Below are 18,425 nucleotides of genomic sequence, written 5' to 3' on the forward strand. Positions count from 1 at the left end.
GCACTCACTGTGTATAGGAAAAGAGATGGGAGGAATGCTGACTGGTTTGAGGCTTATTGGACTGAAATGGAGTCAGTTACTGTAACTAAGAGGAGAGCCCTCATGAACTACAAACAAGTCCCCAGCAAACAACATCTAATTGCTCTCAGAGCTGCCAGAAACAAGTCTCTGCAGACTGCTCGGCACTGCACCAATCAATACTGTTTAAAACTCTGCTGATGAATCCGGGGATGCTGGAGGGATGTATGAAGGAATGAAGAAAGCAATGGGCCCAGTAGTAACTAAATCAGCACCTTTTGAAGACAAAGAGAGGGGTGATCATCACTGAACCTAACAAGCAGATGGAAAGGTGAGTGGAGCATTATCTTGAACTCTACATAACGGAGAACATTGTCATTGAAGTAGCTCTCAGTGCCATTCCAGACTTCCCTATCATGGAGGAACTGGACAGTGAGCCCACCATAGTCCAGCTCAACAAGGGCTCAAAACATGTGTGATGCAAACATTGTCACCTTGTACAAAATTAAGGGGGATCGCAGTGACTGCAGCAATTATCGGAGCCAGCTGCTCAGTTCCACTCACCTGCTCGATCCCTTTCCTCCTGCAAGTTCCTTTGCTTCAAGTATCCATCCAATTTCCTTTTCAAATCATTGATTGTCTCTACTTCCACCACACTCGTGGGTCAGGACATTACCACTCACAGCATAAAAAAATTCCATCTCACCCAAGGATGGGAAATATTTATATCTTCTATATTTAGCTTATTCTCTATCTCTACGAGAATAGAATGGCAGTCAACATGAAAGGGAACCCAAAAATCTTCGAGCAGTATATAAATAATAAGCAGGTAGTCAGCGGTGAAGTGGGCCCCATTAGGGACAAAGAGGGTAATATATACTTAGAGCTGCAGGGCAATGTTAATCTAGTTAATAAGTACCTTGTACCAATGATCACTAAGGAAGTGGAATTTGACAAAATATCAGGAGAACTGGAGAGTGTAGAGGCAATGGAGAGGGTACAAATTGAGAGGGAGGTACTGAAAAGGCTGGTTATGCTTCAGGAAGATAAATTACCTGGTCCGGATGGCTTTCATCCCAGATTGCGAAAGGAAATGTGGATGCAGATAACTGAAAGGCTTTCTCTTATCTTCCAATCTTCCCTGGATACGGGGGAGGTGTCAGAGGATTAAACAGTTGCAAATGTGACACCCTTATTCAAGAAAGGGTGTAAGGACAGTCCGGCTAACGACAGGCCAGTTAGATTAACAGCAGTGGTGGGTAAGGTTTTAGAAAGAACAATCAGGGAAAAAATCAACAGTCACTTGTAGAGGTTTGAGTTAATTAAGGAGAGTGAGCATGGATTTATACATGGGAGTTCATGCTTGACTAATCTAACTGGATTTTTTGACGAACTAGCAGAGAAGGTTTATGAAGGGCATGCAGTGGATGTTGTTTCTATGGATTTTAAGAAACGACACATAAAAGGGTGATTAACAACATTGAGGTTCATGGAATAGGAGGGTCAGTGTCCAATTGGATAGAAAATTGGCTTAAGGACAGAAAACAGCAAGGCGTAATAAATGATTCATTCTCAGACTGGAAGGTTGTCGGCAGTGCTGTTCCCCAAGGGTCACTGCTGAAACCACTGCTTTTTACTTGCGACAGATAAATGACTTGGATCTTGGAATATAGAGTAGAATCTCAAAATATGCCGATAACACCAAACTTGGAGAAGTGGCAAACAGTGAGGATGAAATGAATCACCTGCAACAAGACAGTGATAGGCTAGCAGAATGGGCAGACAGGTGCAGATGGATTTTAATAGTGACTAGTGTGAGGTGATGCATTTTAGCAGAAGGAATAGGGAGAGGCAATATATACTTAATGGCACAGTTCTAAAGAGTTTGTAGGAATAGAGGGACCTGTTCACGTTGGTACCGGCTTTAATCCAACCCAGGTAAATATCAGGGTACATTGTGGGCAATGAGCCCAAATTGCTGAACTACAGGTCCCTGTCACTTTAAAGAGTGGGCTGGTGCGATTATGATCAGAGGCTCCTTCTAAGCACATTTCTCACCACCACAACTTCCAGATGCTGGTGTTAGTGTGTGCATGTACCAGCAGTTGCAGTGCTGTTCAGACCCTCAATAGCAGTGAAAGTCTCAGAGTTCACCACTATTGGGGCTGTAAAATCCAGGCCAATATCTCACAGTCCTGTTAGATTTGCTCTCCCTCTGTACAAAATCAAACTCCACACATTGTCTTTCACTCACTCCTGTTTCCAGCCCTGATGGTGCAGAAATCCCCTCTCAAAGGTACACAATCCAGTTGATTTCTGATCAAATACCTCCTTCCTCATTCAATAGAGGAAACAGAGACATGAACAGGAGTCAGGTGCAAGAAAGTTTCACCAACAGAGCAAAGAAAGGCACCAACAAAAGTCACACCTACTTTCCAAATCATTTCACTGGAATATTCTTTCACTTGTTTTGTCGGATGACTGCAATAAATCTGAAAATGAGCACCATGAGGTTTGTGTTCACTAGTCACTTGTTCTCCTGTGTTTGTCTGTCAGGTTTGTAATTCAATTTGTATTGGATATTGCAGAGAATCTCTTTTCAAGATGATTACACATTGTACTGTGTTTAAAGCAACCAACTTGGAAAATGGCAGAAAATGAATGTTTCAATACCTGTGTGACCAGATTCTTCCAATGCTTTTCAACAGCTAGATTGATGATGCTTGTAATCTGTATCCTGTGGAGAATGGGAGAGGAGAATAAAAACATGGTGCATGAACAGGACAGACTGTGTAAAATGGGAGCACAGAAATACTGCCACCTCATTGAAAGTTAATGAGATTTATTCGAAGTCAGACACCTGTCCACAATGAACAAGTGAATACATTAATTGTCCACTTTCAATCTAAATGGGACTGAGGTTCCAACAGAGAAGTTTTCTGGAAAATACCTGCTGCAGTTTTAAAATTGATGAACTGGAACATCTTACACTAACTTTCAAATAACTGTCGTGATTGTATAGTTCCCATAGTGGAGAGAAGGAGTTGTTTATAAATATAAGCAGAAAGACACATTTGTGGATTGGCGAATGAACTTTATCTTTCTGAAATATATTTGTCCATTGGTTGCAGGTCACTGGAAATTCTTTTTTACATTTCAATTGTAGCAGCAGCAGTTAGCAGCAAAATGTCTGATTAATCAGAGTAGTGGGTCTGGGAAACACTTAAACAGCCGAGACCCTGTAAAACAGAACTCCAAGTAATAGTTTAAATAAGGCACTGAACTGACAGAGCAGTAAAGGCCTGCTCAGGTCAGGAAAAAAAACCCGACACGAACCTGACAGAACCACATTGGACCCGAGCCTGACCCGGCCCGAGTATCTCCATTTATTCCCACGCCCAAACTAACCCGAGCCTAACCCGACCACCGGAATGTTCACTTTATCTACCTCCCGATTCCGAATCTGCAGGAAGCTGCAGCATGATCGCAATGACGTCATAGAGATGCTCACTTGCTCACTGCGCAGACTCAGAGTTTCCCTCCTTCATGACCCGGACTCCCGGCTTTGGTTGGCTTTTCAACTTTTGACACTTATTAAACTCAACTTCCCAGCAAAGTTAAATGTAATACTTACTGTGTGTGTCCGACACGGACTCAGACCAACCTGGACCCAGCCTGACCTGAACCTGACCCAACCTGACCCGAGCCCGAAAGCCAGAACCGGAAGAGCGACCCGACATGACCCGAACCCGACACAGGTCGTCGGGTTCAGGTCGGATTGCAGGCCTTCACAGAGTGGAGGTCAGATGAGGATTGAATTAATTTCAATCACTGAATCTAAACAAGAAGTAAATCTGTCAGGAATGGAACGCTTTGCTTTATCTGCGAGCTTGTGGCACAACGGTAGCGTGTCTGACTCCAGATCAGAAGGTTGCGTGTTCAAATCGCGTCAGGCTCACTTGCATTTTAGAGCAGCTCAAGTTCCTGGATTTTATATCAGAAGAGAGTTCGATCCACTGGAATGTTCAGTGAATGGTTGAATTTCAAGATCAACTTTAATAGATTAAAGTCCTGATTTCTGGTTCCGTTCCATTTCCATGCTCAGTTCTTATTTCACACTGTTTTATATCAGAACAATGTTTCAGGGATGTGATGTGTCCATTGTTTGTACAATCGCTCTGTCACCCAGTGTGAGAAATAAAACACAAACCGCCCAGCGTGCGGCTCAAACCCATACCTGGCTCTGTCTATAGGCCGCTTAGTTCAGTTGGTTAGGACGCAGTGTTGATAACAACAAGGCTGTGGATTTGATCCCCATGTGCGCTGTCACATGGTCAGTCAATAATTTGACACATTTTTGTTACACATAAAATCCAACTTTTGGATGCAAACAAGTTTACATAAAATGTCAAAGGGAATTTATTTTGAATAACATCCATTGTATCTTTGTCACTGATCTGGAGTAACACAGAATTCTTTCCAATTATCTTCCGTTTGCTGATAAACGTTGAACTCGTGGCCTGTTCTCGTTAATGGTCACGAGCAACAAAAACAGACAGAGCGAGTCTGACCACCCAGAGATGTGGAAAAGGTTTCAGTTTGGGACATATGCAGCAAATCAAATGTTCACCCGGCCCCGAAAGATTCAAAAACTGGGGAAAGGGACACAGGGAGAGAGAGAATAAGCAAAAGCAGACAATGTAAATATTTCCCATCCTTGATATCTCTCTATTCCAATCCAACCTTCAGAGTTGGGTAAATAATTTCAGTGTAAATTGTGCAGCTCAAGAGTCAAAACCAAAGGGTGATGCAGAATAAAGGAGAACTGCCAAAACCCCAGATTGAACCAGGGATCTTCAGTCGAACACACTCCCAACTGAGCTATTTCAGTCTCACAGGCTTGGGATGATAAGTGGCAAGTAACATTCGCACCACACAAGTGCCAGGCAATGAATATCTCCAACAAGAGAGAATCTAACCACCTCCCCTTGACATTCAATAGCATTACAATCACTGAATCCCCCACCATCAACATCATGGAGGTTACCATGGGTAGCCATACAAATAACGTGACTGGACGAGCAGGTCAGAGGCTTGGAATCCTGAGGTGAGTAATTACAGTGCACCTGTTGGCTCCACCCCAGGGGCTGAATTTGTTCTGTAAACCATGAAGCAGCTTCCTCTCAAATCCCAGGTTTATTGATAAATCCTTTTACAAAAGCCCCAAAGTGTGATATATTCCTCTCACTCATCCATGACTCCTGACTCCCCAAAGCCTGTCCACCATCCACAAGGCACAAGTCAAGAGTGTGATGGAATATTCTCCACTTGCCTGGATGGGTGCAATTCCAACTCAAGAATCTCAACACCGCCAGGACAAAGCAGCCCGCTTGATTGGCACCCCATCTGCAAACATTCACTCCCTCCACCATCGACGCACAGTTGCAGAGTGTGCACCGTCTACAAAATCCACGGCAGCAATGCACCACAACTCCTTGGACAGCACCTTCCAAACCAGTGACCTTTACCACCTAGAAGGGCAAGGGCAGCAAATACAGGGGATACCACCACATGCAAGTTCCCCTCCAAGCCACACTCCATCCTGACTTGGAACTATATCGCCGTTCCTTCACTGTCGCTGGGTCAAAATCCTGGAACTCCCTTTCTCACAGCACTGTGGGTGTACCTACCCCACATGGACTGCAATGGTTCAAGAAGGCAGCTCACCACCACCTTCTCATGGGCAATAAATGCTGGCCTAGCCAGCGATGCCCACATCGCATGAATGAATGAATAAAAAAGTGAAGTATCCCTTGTGTCATTGTTTTGGTAGAAAATATAACCCTGGTGGAATTGCCCCTCCCAATCGCACCTCACTTCATAGAACATAGAAAATGGAGAAAATTTATGGCACAGACTGAGACCATTTAGCAATCGTGTCTGTGCCAGCTGAAAAAGAGCGATCCAGCCCAATCCCACTTTCTAGGTCTTGGGAATGGGATCTGAACAGATCTCAGAGCTCACATTATGTGAATGTTCTGTTGAAGTATTGGTGAGCTGATATACCAGGGGAGATTCACACTGTTAGACACAGTGTGAAATACATTCAAGTATTTATAAAACATTGTAACATGTGAGTAATATTCCCCATTGATTTCTCAGCACTGATGGATTGTGAAGTGGGAGACAGCCAGAAGTCCCAGTGATCCACACTGACCATGAGCTGAGAATGAAATGAGATAAAGTTCAATCTTCAGCAGCGAGATGCTGCAGAGAGGTAAGAGTCCTGAATCAAGGAGAGACTTTCTCATACTGCTGTTGAATCTCATTTCAAACACTCCTTGAACTCTCTGCCAAGGAATTCAGAGCTGGAGAATGGCTGTAAAATCAGCCTAAAAAGGAAATAATAGACACCCACCGTGAGGCTCAAACTCAAAAACTTGAGATTCAGAGTTTCATGCTTTCATCGACTGAGCTCACCAGGCCTGAGACAGTGTCCCCATCCTGTCTGTTATTGGACGGTGCAGCTGTTGGCTCCACCCCAGGGACTGAATTTGTTCTGTAAACCATGAACCAGCTTCCTCTCAAATCCCAGGTTTATCAGTAAATCCTCTTAAAAAGCCCCAGAGTGTGATATATTCCTCTCACTCAACCAGAATAAAAGTTACATCTTTTGCTCTTTTTACCTTCCAAACATTGACTTCTATTTTTCTCAGCATTTATTTCTCTCTCTTTTTTATATTGTGCATTTCCTAATAAACATTTCATTTCAATTATTTATGAGGGATGAAATGAACAGAAGAGATTTTCTGCAATGGTACCAGGGGTGTGGGACAGAGTGAGTGGTTCGGATCTGGAATACACTGCCTGAGAGTGTGCTGGAGGCAGATTCAATCGTGGCTTTCAAAAGGGAATTGGATAAACACCTGAATAGAGAAAATTTGCAGGGTTACAATGAAAGGGCAGAGGAGTGGAATTAGCTGATTTGCTCTTGCAAAGAGCTGTCATGGACATGATGGACTGAATGGTCTCCTTCTGTACTGTAACAATTTGATTCCTTGATTCTAACTCTGTCAAAGCTGTTCTGAACTTGCTCTGCTCCAAGGAGAACAACCCCAGCTTTTCCAGTCTCTGCACATAACTGAAGTTATGAGGAACCATGGAGAACCCACTGGAAACCTTCCTCCAGACAGAAATACAACTGTTCACCACCACACTGTGACCCAGCTGTTCACAATATATATCAATGATTCGGAGGTGGGAACCAAATGTCGTATTTCCAAGTTCGCAGATGACACAAAACTAGGTGGGAATGTGTGTTGTGAGAAAGATGCAAAGCAGCTTCAAGGGGATTTGGACAGACTTAGTGAGTGGACAAGAAAGTGGCACATGGAATATAATGTGTAAAAATGTGAGGTTATCCACTTTGGTAGGAGAAACAGATGTGCAGATTATTTCTTAAATGGTAAGAGATTAGAAAGTGTAGATGTACAAAGGGGCCTGGGTGTCCTTGTCAATAAGCGACTGAAAGCTAACATGCAGGTGCAGCAAGCAATTCAGAAGACGAATGATATGTTAGCCTCTATCACAAGACGATTTGAGTACAGGAGTAGTGAAATCTTGCTTCAATTGTATATAACCTTGGTTGGACTGCACTTTGGAATACTGTGTGCAGTTTTGGTCCCCTTACCTGAGGAAGGATATCATTGCCATCGAGGGAGTGCAATGAAGGTTCACCAGACCTGTTCCCGGGATGGCAGGACTGTCCTATGAAGAGAGATTGGGGAAACTGGGACTGTATTCTCTAGAGTTTCAAAGAATGAGAGGTGATCTCATTGAAACCTACAAAATATTTGAAGGGATAGACAGGGTAGATGAAGTTTTTCCTCCGGTTGTGGAATCTAGAACCAGGGGACACAATTTCAACATCAGGGGAAAGCCAGTTTGGACAGAGACGAGGAGAAATTTCTTTACTCAGAGGGTTGTGAATCTTTGGAATTCTCTACACCAGAGAGCTGTGGAAGCTCAGTCATTGAGTATGTTTAAAGCAGAGATTGACAGATTTCTAAATACAAATGACATAAGGGATATGGAGATAGTGTGGGAAAAAGGCATTGAAGTGGATGATCAGTCATCATCATATTGAATGGTGGGGTGGTCTCGATGGGCTGAATGGCCTACTCCTGCTTCTATGTTCCTATCAGTCTGCAAACTTCATATCCATGCTGTCATTGTCTCTTTTATTCCATGGGCTTCAGTTTTACTGGCAATCTAGTATGTGACATCATCAAGAAGGTTTTCAATAAGTTAAATAAGGAGAAATTGTTTCCAGTGGCAAAAGGGTCAGTAACCAGAGGATGTATTTATCAGGTAATTGAGAAAAGAACCAGAGGCGAAATGAGGAATGATTTTTTATACAGTGATGTGTTGTGATCTGGAATGCACTGTCTGATCAGGACTTGAAAGCAGATTCAGTCGTAACTTTGAAAAGCAATTGGGATAAATACTGGAAGGAAAAATGTACAGATTACAGGAAAAAGATGAGCAGCAGTTCTAATTGGATAACATAACCAAAGAGACAGCACTGACGCAATGGACCAAATGGTCTCCTTCTTTGGGTATCATTCTATGGTTTTATGAACATAATGTTGATACAATTCGCTGAGTTGGAAGGGAAGTGAACCCAGATTCAGGGTATTCTAAACACCAGACCCAAACCAACTGAACAAGCCTGTTGTTTAATCTCTGTTTTTCACACCAGCTTCTCCTCGCTCTTTCTGTGTTTCCTGCCTGGTCTGTTCCTCTGACCTTCATTCCTGACACTCTATTGAGAATGGCCAACTCACTGCACCTGTCACTCACACCATCACTCCACCCCTTCACCCACTTCCAAACCTCTCTGTTGAACAGCAACTCACATCTGCTCCTCTGCTCCATTAATATAACAGGAAAACATTTTCAAACAGACATTTCCAGACAGTGAACGTTCCTGGAAGACAAGGTAAAGAGCAGATTCATTCACTTTGAACACAGAGAGAGCAGCTCTCCCTGTTCAGGCTAAGGAGCAGATGTAGTTTCACTCCCATTAGTCTTAGAGACATGGGCCAGAATTTTAAGGGACCGTTGGAGACGGGAATGCAGGCTGGGGAGGGGGAGGGGGGTGTATAAAATAGGGATGGAAGACGTCGGACCGGATTTTTCTGTCGGCGGCTGACATGGAGGGCAGACTTCGCACATCCACTCGGCAAGAAGGCATTTAAAGTATTTATGAGTCCACTTGTCAGCAATTTTATTCACTGGATCCAATTGAACTAATAGTGCACGGGAACCACGGGGCTTCAGAGCCTCGCCTGGTTAAAGGAGGTGACTGGGAGGTGGGAGCTGAGTGTTGGCTTCACTGGGAAGCTATCGGGTGAGGCAGCGTAACTTGGCAGTAAGGGTGGAGGCGGAAAGGGCATCGGGAAACACTGTCAGGAGTGGGGGCCTATGTGCCAGCTCTGCAGGGGGAGCCACACCAGGGTACCATTGGGGCAGTGCCACCTTATTGAGGGTGACAAGTGAGGTAAATAGGGCTGGGTGCTGTTTACTGTGAAGGCCTTGCACTCAGGGAGGGGCAACCTGTCATGGGCCTCATTCAAGGCTCACATTGAGGAGGAGGAGGAGTAGAGAGGAAGGGAGGGAGGCGCAGGCACCAGCAGGGGCACCACAGCAGCTTGGGGGCCCACAGGAAGGCCAGCCGCGAACAGGAGGCTGGAGAAGGAGGCAGAGGAACACGTCAGCTGAGGTTCAACTACCTGCAGATGTCCGAGTGACAGTGTCTCCACAGACTGCGCCTCTGCACGGAGGTCGTCACTGATCTCTCTGCCATGATGCAGCTGTGCCCCATGGGACTTGGTGGGCACCTGATACCAGTGTCACTGAAGGTCACTGTGCCACTGAACTTCTGCACCAGCAGATCATTGCAGGGATCCACTGGAGATATGTGTGGAATCTCACAGTCTTTGGTGAATCAGTGCATCAAGGAGGTCACCAATGTCCTGTTCAGGAGGGCCGGTGACGATGTGCACATCGATCCAAACAGTCAAGCTGAGAGGACTATAGGATTCGGGGCCATCACTGTATTCCCCCAGGTGTAGGGTGTCACCCCATGTGACCATCAAGGCTCCTGCAGACCAGCCAGCAGCCTTCAACAGGAAGGGCTTCCACTTGCTCAGTGTGCAATTGGTCTGCAACCACTGCAAATGGATCCCATAGGTGTATGCACAAATCCCGGGAAGCAGCCACAACGCCTGCATACCAAGGCACTCCCAGGTGCCAGAACCTTTCCGCGGCCCCATCCGCTTTCAGAGATGGATCCTTGGAGACAAGGGCTACCCACTGAGGACATGACTACTGACGTCTGTGAGGAACCCACGCACGGATGCAGAGGAGAGGTACAACACCTGCTGCGGGTCAACCCGAGCGACCATCAAGGAGGCCATTGGTCTCCTGAAGATGAGATTCAGGTGCCTAGATCGATCCAGTGGAGCCCTTCACTATGTCCCGGCGAGGGTCTCACATATCGTGGTGGTTTGCTGTGCACAGCACAATCTGGCATTACAGAGGGGTGAGGTGTTGACAAGTGAGGATATCGTGGAGTGTGATGTCTCCTCTGATGATGAGGATGTGGAGGAGGATGCTGCCCAAGCAGTGCCTGATGAAGAACCTCAGGCACAGCGGGAAAGGGGCAATGAGATACACACAAGGGAGACATGAGACACCCTTATACATTCAAGTTTCCTTTGAGCCTTACCACCTTCTGGAACCACAGCAATAAAGTCTTAGCTTTAAGCAGCCCTGTTGTCGCCTGCTTCCTTCTGCACTGCAGCGTCCAGGTACACATCGCACAGTGACAAGACCGAAGCTTTGTGAACTCAGGGCTTGGTCCCTCACTTCCAGCCCCTTGGGAGGAAGGGTTTAAATGAAGTCCCAAAGGGCATCAACAATAGGAAGGAGACATAGTGAGAGAACATCATTTCTTTCTTCCGTGTGACATCAAATGCAACCCTATCCATCTGGAATGCACATTCACCATGAACCCAAGTGAATCTAGGTGCTCTTCTGAAATCTTTTCCGCATGCTCCTACGTGGTGCTCCCCCTGCTCTGTCAGCTGAGGTGGAGACAGGCTGCTGACCTTGCTGCCCCATGGCTTGGGATGACATTGGTGGCCGTCCTCTTGCTGCCTGTGGCCTGGAGGGCCCCGGCACACTGAGGGCCTCCTGCACAGGTACAGGGACCCCCGCCTCTGTCATCGAGGGTGATGGAGGCAGGCACTGGCATCACTTGTGTCACTCGCAGAGGGGCTTTGGAGCTACTGTCCACACCAGGAGCACCCTGAGAGGAGACCCCAGATGTAGCAGCCAGCTGCTCCTCCCCCTTATAAGACACACTTGTACCTCGCTGCGGACTTGAGAGGGATGTGGACCTGGTGAAGAGTTCAGGTGCCTCGTCCCCCCTCTCGCCTTGTCACCGCTGGATGGAGCTCATGGACAAAGCGATGGAGTGCAGGTCTGCACACATCTCCGGCAGCCACTGATTGGTCGGCTGGATCTGGCTCTCCATCAGAGTCACCAATCTCTCAAGGAAGGAAGCCAGACACACCCCCATCAGAGACAGTGCAGCATGCAAGGCCTGGATGGACTCCTCCATCATCCGAACTTGGGTACACATAACCTCTGGCAACTCTGCCAGATGTTGCCTGACCTCTTGCTGCAGCTGCAGCATTTCCCGTGTTGCTGGTGACACCAGAGGCACGTCATCAGCCTGGGACTCAGCATGGGCCTGGCCTCCCACAGACTTCCAACTGCCAGTGGCCTCGGCTGTCACAGCCTCCGTCAGCTGCCCGGGCCTGTCTGTGACGTGCTCACCAGCTTGTGTGCCCAAATCTAACAGCGAGTGGATACCCACCGAGTGAGGGTTTCTGTGCTGGTGGAGGGTGCAGGGGAATGATGTGACGGTGCACCCTCTGAGGATCCCTCCTCCTCCTCAGAGGTGTCTGGCTGTCCCCCAGGCTCTCCAGCTCTTCGCTCTTGTCCTTCATCCTAGCCTGCATGTGAAAACAGGGACATTGAAGGGTTAGGGTCTGCCCATCGTGACATTCCAACCACCCCTACTGTGCAGCTCCATTGATGCAGTGGTGAACAGATGAGCAGTGTGGCTCCTTTGCAGCAGATGCACCCTTGTGCCCCAGGAGATGTTCACTCACTCTCTTAGGTAGGTGTCCCTGTCTCTCCATCAGCTATGGAGCAGCTGCTTTGCTGCCCGGCCTGTTCCATGGCCTCCTCCTCCATCGGGATGAGGACATGGAGATAAGGCATCCACTGCCAGTCTTGACACGCTCTTTCCGATTGTGGGCTGTCTTCTATTGCAGCCACTATGATCAACAAAGTTCGTCTCCCAGCGGGGACAAGCCCAATATCTCTGATGGTGATAGTCCAGCAGTCCATGATGTGGACACACATATTCCTCCTGCATGTGGCCCCTCTCGAGGGACTGTGTGAGTTTAGACAGTGACTGACGTGCACCTCCAACCGAGATGCAGCCAAGCCTCAGGCAGCATGTCCTGCTGCCCTTCCCCAATACACATGACTGGGTGGTCACTCCCTTTCCACCAAACACTCCCTCTCACTCTGCCATGCTCAATGTCCAAAGGGTCCAAAGTGTTTTGAGTTTGTGCCTGAGCAGCCTGGATCCGGTCATTGACCCACTTCGTGCACTGGATCCATGTCTTGGGGTTGACCCCACGGCTGCTGACTTCACCTACTATCTCAAAGCAGCTTTGCTTGGTCAGGTGGACAGGTCTCCACCTCCCATCCCTGGGGAAGAGGATCTTCCACCTATCTGTTGTCACCTGGAGGCGAACCTGCAGGAAGGCATCGCCAAACCATTGGACCATGGTCACTGCAGGCTCGCATTCAGCTCCTTACCTCTCAGGCAGCAGAGACAGCAGAACGGGTCCTGGGGCATCAGTGACAGCAGAACGGGTCCTGGGGCATCAGTGACAGCAGAACGGGTCCTGGGCAGCAGAGGCAGCAGAACAGGTCCTGGGGCAGCAGATGCAGCAGAACAGGTCCTGGTGCAGCAGATGCAGCAGAACTGGTCCTGGGGCAGCAGAGGCAGCAGAACAGGTCCTGGGGCAGCAGATGCAGCAGAACTGGTCCTGGGGCAGCAGAGGCAACAGAACAGGTTCTGGGGCAGCAGAGGCAGCAGAACGGGTCCTGGGGCAGCAGAGGCAGCAGAACGGGTCCTGGGGCAGCAGAACGGGTCCTGGAGCAGCAGAGGCAGCAGAACGGGTCCTGGGGCAGCAGAACGGGTCCTGAGGCATCAGAGGCAGCAGAACGGGTCTTGGGGCAGCAGAACGGGTCCTGGAGCAGCAGATGAAGCAGAACGGGTCCTGGAGCAGCAGAGGCAGCAGAACGGGTCCTGGGGCATCAGAGGCAGCAGAACGGGTCTTGGGGCAGCAGAACGGGTCCTGGAGCAGCAGAGGCAGCAGAACGGGTCCTGGGGCATCAGAGGCAGCAGAATGGGTCTTGGGGCAGCAGAACGGGTCCTGGGACAGCAGAGGCAGCAGAACGGATCCTGGGACAGCAGAGGCAGCAGAACAGGTCCTGGGGCAGTAGAGGGCTCTCAGGAAGACACTCCTTTAAACCAGGCAGCAGTGAATGCAGGTCTGGCAGTCCTTTCAATATGGTGCCAGCACCTGCCGTTGTGTCAGATGTCGGTGCCATCGGTGCCTCGTTCCCTACCTCTGGTCCTTGTTTACATGGGCCCCACGCCTCCCCTTCATTAATTGGTCGGCTGCTCCGTGATCGGGGTCGGCCGGCCACATTTCACTCGTGTGGTGATGACACCCGCTTCCGGTGCCTCTGCCGAGAGCCGCACCGTTAGTTTAAAATTCAGCCCATGGGGTCAAGAGTGGAAAATCTCCCCTCTGATTCTCTCTACTTAAACTGATGGAGACACCAAATTAAAAGTGATGAAACCAGGGATTGTATCCTGGTTCTTCAATCTCGTGTTCTCCCAACTGAGCTATTCCATCCTCACTGTGAACTCATCTTCATTGGAGACAAATATAACTCCAGGTGGAATTTCCCCACCCGTTCATTCCTCACTTCAGGGGAATGGGACCCGACCAGATCGCGGAACTCAGATTATGTTAATGTTCTGCTCTTGATATCTTAATATTATCTTGCGTTTGAGACACTTTGAATCAGGTTCACGGACAAATTCTTCCATCATCCCTTCTCCCACATTCTCTCTCTCTCATTCATTCTTTATTCCTCACAGTCCAGAAAGGGTTAGGAATCAGAGCTCACCCCCAAACCCTCTGCACACAGACCTCTGTCTGTTACCCTGTTTGATCCAAGAGACCAGTCAATAAATTACACTCTTTATAAACACAGAAAGCTGCCTCACAGTGTTGGACAGAGATAAATGCACTGAAGTCTTTTGAAAAAAGTTCATCTTACGGGTTGTTACTGAGCCCACAGAGCAGGACGGACCCAGGCTCCAGCCCCAGCCTGTGCTGTGTTAGCTGATGCCACCTGGTGTGATACTGAGCCACACGGAGCAGGAAAGGGCCTGGTTGTATTCATGGCCTGTGTTGAGTTAACTGATCCCAGTCAATGTGGTAGGAGCCACACAGAACAGAATGGGCCCAGGCTCCTTCCTCAGCCTGTGGGATGATAGTTCTTCTCACACGTTGTTGCACTGAGCCCCACACAGAACAGGGAAATCTCAGGCTCCATCCCCGGCCTGTGGTATTTTATTTAATCGCACCTGGTATGGTACGGAGTCCCAAGAGCAGGAAAGGTCCAGCTTCCATCTCCGGCCTGTGCTGAATTAGCTGATCTGACCTGGTTGGCACTGAACTGCAATCGGGGAAGGATGGGCCGAGGCTCCATGGCCTGTGGTGTGTTAGTTATTCTCATTTGGTGAGGTACTGAGCACCATATAGAGCAGGATGGGCCTGTGCTCAGTGAGCTGATCTCACCTTGTGTGGTCCTGAGACCCACACACAAAGCAGGACAGGCCTAGGCCTCATCCCCGGCCTGTGTTCAATTAGCAGATCTCAGCCAAAAGATTTTGATAAGGTTCCACACAAGAGGCTTCTCTATAAGATTAAAGTCCCTGGTATCAGTGGTAATATATTGATCTGGATTGGGAACTGACTGGCAGATGTAGGCAGAAAGTAGTTACAGATGGATCTGGATCTGTTTGGAGACCAGTTACCAGTGGTGTCCCACAGGGATCGGTGTTGGGTCTGTTGCTCTTTACTAGTTTTATTAATGATCTGGATGTAGGTGTAGGGCGCACCATCTGTAAATTGACAGATGATTTGAAGATCTGTGCGAGTGTTTAGACTGTAGACGATGCTCGACTGTTTCAGGCTGATCTTAATGTGTTGGGAGATTGGGTTCATGACTGGTAAATGATGTTTAATTTGGGTAAGTGCAGTGTTATTCATGTGGACAGGGCGAATGCTCAACATTCATACACCCTTCAGGGAAAAACATTAAAGTAGGTGGAAAAAAGAAAATAATTTTGAGCAGAGATCTGGATGTTCTAGTGCACAGATCTCTAAAGTTACATCAGCAATGCTGTGAAGTGATAGTTGGAGCAAATAGAGGGTTGGGCTGCATTCAGAGGACAATTGAGTATAAAATGAGGCATATTCTTTCATGGGATGTGAGCGACACGGGCAAGGCCAGAATTTGTTACCCATCCCTAATTGTCCTTGACAAGGTGGCGGTGAGCTCCCTTCTTGAATTGCTGCACTCCATGTGGTGTAGGTACACCCACAGTGCTGTTAGGAAGGGAGATCCAGGATTTTGACCAAACATCAGTGAATGAACAGCGATATATTTGCAGATCAGATGGTGTGTGACTTGGAGGGGAGCTTGCACATGGTGGTGTTTCCATGCATCTGCAGCCCTTGTCCTTCAAGGTGGTGGAGGTCTTCGGTTTGGAAGGTGCTGTCTGCGGAGCCTTGGTGAGTTGCAGCAGTGCATCTGGTAGATGGTACACACTACTGCCACTGTGTGTCAGTGATGAAGGGAGTGAATGTTTAAGGTGGTGAAGGGGGTGACAATCAAGGTGGCTGCTTTGTCCTGAACAGTGTCGAGTTTCTAGAGTATTGTTGGTGCTGCACTCATCCTGGTTTGTGCCTTGTAGATGGTTGACAAGTTTTGGAGAGTCAAAAATCACAAAATTATTGCAGTGCAGAAGGAGGCCATTCGGCCCATTGTGTCTGCATAGAATCATAGAACATAGAAAGTTTACAGCACAGGCAGGCCAAAAAACGAGCCACCCAGCTGAATCCCATTGTCCAGCATTTGGACCGTAGCCCTGCAGGTTCAGGTACTTGAGGTGCACATCCAGACTCCTTTTAAATGAGTTGAGGGTTTCTGCCTCAGCTACCCTTACAGGCAGTGAGTTCCAGACTCCCACAGCCATCTGGGTGAAAAAAACCTTTCCTCATCTCCCCTCTAATTGTTCAACGCATCACTTTAAATCTATGCCCCCTAGTCACTGACCTCCCTACTAAGGTAAATAGACCCTTCCCATCCATTCTATCCAGACCCCTCACAATTTTGTACATTTCAATCAAATCTCCCCTCAGCCTCTTCTATTCCAAGGAGAACAACCCCAGTCTATCCAATCTTTCCTCATAGCTGCATTTTTCCAGTCCTGGCAACATCCTCGTAAATCTCCTCTGTAAGCTCTCAAGTGCAATTACATCCTTTCTGGAATGAGGTGACCAGAACTGCACACAGAACTCAAGTTGTGGCCTAACTAATGATTGATACAGTTCCAGCATAACCTCCCTGCTCTTATATTTTGTACATCGGCTAATAAAGGAAAGGATTCCATAAGCCTTCTCAGCCAACTTATCAACCTGTCCTGCTACTTTCAGGGATTTGTGGACATTCACTTCAAGGTCCCTCACTTCCTCTACACCTCTCAGCATTCACCCATTAATTGTGTATTCCTTTGCTGTGTTTGACCTCACCAAAGGCATCACCTCACACTTCTCCAAGTTGAGTTCCATTTGCCACTTTTATGCCCACCTGACCAGTCCATTTCTCCAGCTCTTCTAATGAGCATTTCACCACTTGCCTTGAGCTGAGTTACTCATCACAGAATTCCCACTATCTGATTTACTCTTGTAGCCAGAGTATGTATATGAATGGTCCAGTTAAGCTTTTGTCAATGGTAACCCCCAGGATGTTGATGGTGGGGGGATTCAGCGATGGTAATGCTGTTGATCGTCAAAGGGAGATGGTTACATTCTCTCTTGTTGGAGATGGTCATTGCCTGGTACTTATGTGGTGTGAATGTTACTTGCCACTTAGCAGCCCAAGTCTGAATGTTGTCCAGGTCTTGCTGCTTCTGGACACGGACTCCTTCAGTATCTGAGATGTCCCGAATTTGTCCTTTTATGAAACCTTGGTCAGGACTCACTTGGAATATTGTATCCAGTCTTGGTCTCCTCACATGATGGGTGATATTGAGGCTTTGGAAAGGGTACAGAGGAGAGACATTCGACGAATTCCCAGTATAAGACATCTTGGTTATCAAGTTAGACTAAAAGAGTTGGGACCCTACACCTTAGAGAAACCTAGACTGAGGGGTGATCCGATTGAGGTTCATAAATAATGAAGGGTCCAATTTTGCATGGGAGAGGAGTCATAACTTTATATTGGAAAAGGCCAGATGGCACCCGGATAACATTAAATTTCATTTTCAGTGATGGGTCAATGTGCCAGGGTGGCCGAGTGGTTAAGGCGTTGGACTTAAGATCCAATAGACATGTGTCTGCGTGGGTTCAAACCCCACTCCTGGTATCTGTGCTTACAAAACGTTGCTTATTCTTTCCCTGACTTTTGCCTTGCACCATCATCTCTTCTGTCATTTAATCACTCTTGCCTTCCAACTGATCACAGCTTCCTATTATTTGATCTGCCCCAGCACCGTTCCTTGGCTCTGCGCTTGCTTATAAACTGGTAAATCTTTAACTTAATCTCCTCTGTACCCTGACAATGACCTTCTCATCCTTCCTGGATTGTGGTTCCTCACAGGATCCGCTGCCTGTCCGACTCCCCTCCAGGTAACTGAAGGCCCTGAGCCTTGGTCTCGCTTTATACGCTAGCTGGTAGTTGATTCCTTGCAGGTCTGCCACCGCTCAGGAGAAGCTCAAGACCCAGATCAAGCAAAGTATCAAGAGGAATGTGAACAAAGGCTCCCTGGTGCAGAGCAAGGGACAGGGCGCCTCCGGCTCCTTCAAAATCAGCAAGAAGGAAAACCCAGGGAAAAGTGGGAAAGAAGGTGAAGAAACCAGCAGCCAAGAAATCTTTAGTGAAGAAAC

General features: G+C 47.6%; 2 non-coding genes across 2 annotated transcripts; both read left to right on the forward strand.

Annotated features, from left to right (window-relative positions):
- The first annotated feature begins 3,904 nt into the window (after nucleotides 1-3,904).
- On the forward strand, nucleotides 3,905-3,976 carry trnaw-cca (transfer RNA tryptophan (anticodon CCA)). Its single transcript has one exon. It is a non-coding gene; the product is annotated as a tRNA-Trp (tRNA).
- Nucleotides 3,977-17,821: 13,845 nt separating this feature from the next.
- On the forward strand, nucleotides 17,822-17,904 carry trnal-uaa (transfer RNA leucine (anticodon UAA)). The gene has a single exon. It is a non-coding gene; the product is annotated as a tRNA-Leu (tRNA).
- Nucleotides 17,905-18,425: the final 521 nt, after the last annotated feature.

This window comes from Heterodontus francisci, unplaced genomic scaffold, assembly GCF_036365525.1.
Source record: "Heterodontus francisci isolate sHetFra1 unplaced genomic scaffold, sHetFra1.hap1 HAP1_SCAFFOLD_58, whole genome shotgun sequence".
Classification (NCBI taxonomy): domain Eukaryota; kingdom Metazoa; phylum Chordata; class Chondrichthyes; order Heterodontiformes; family Heterodontidae; genus Heterodontus; species Heterodontus francisci.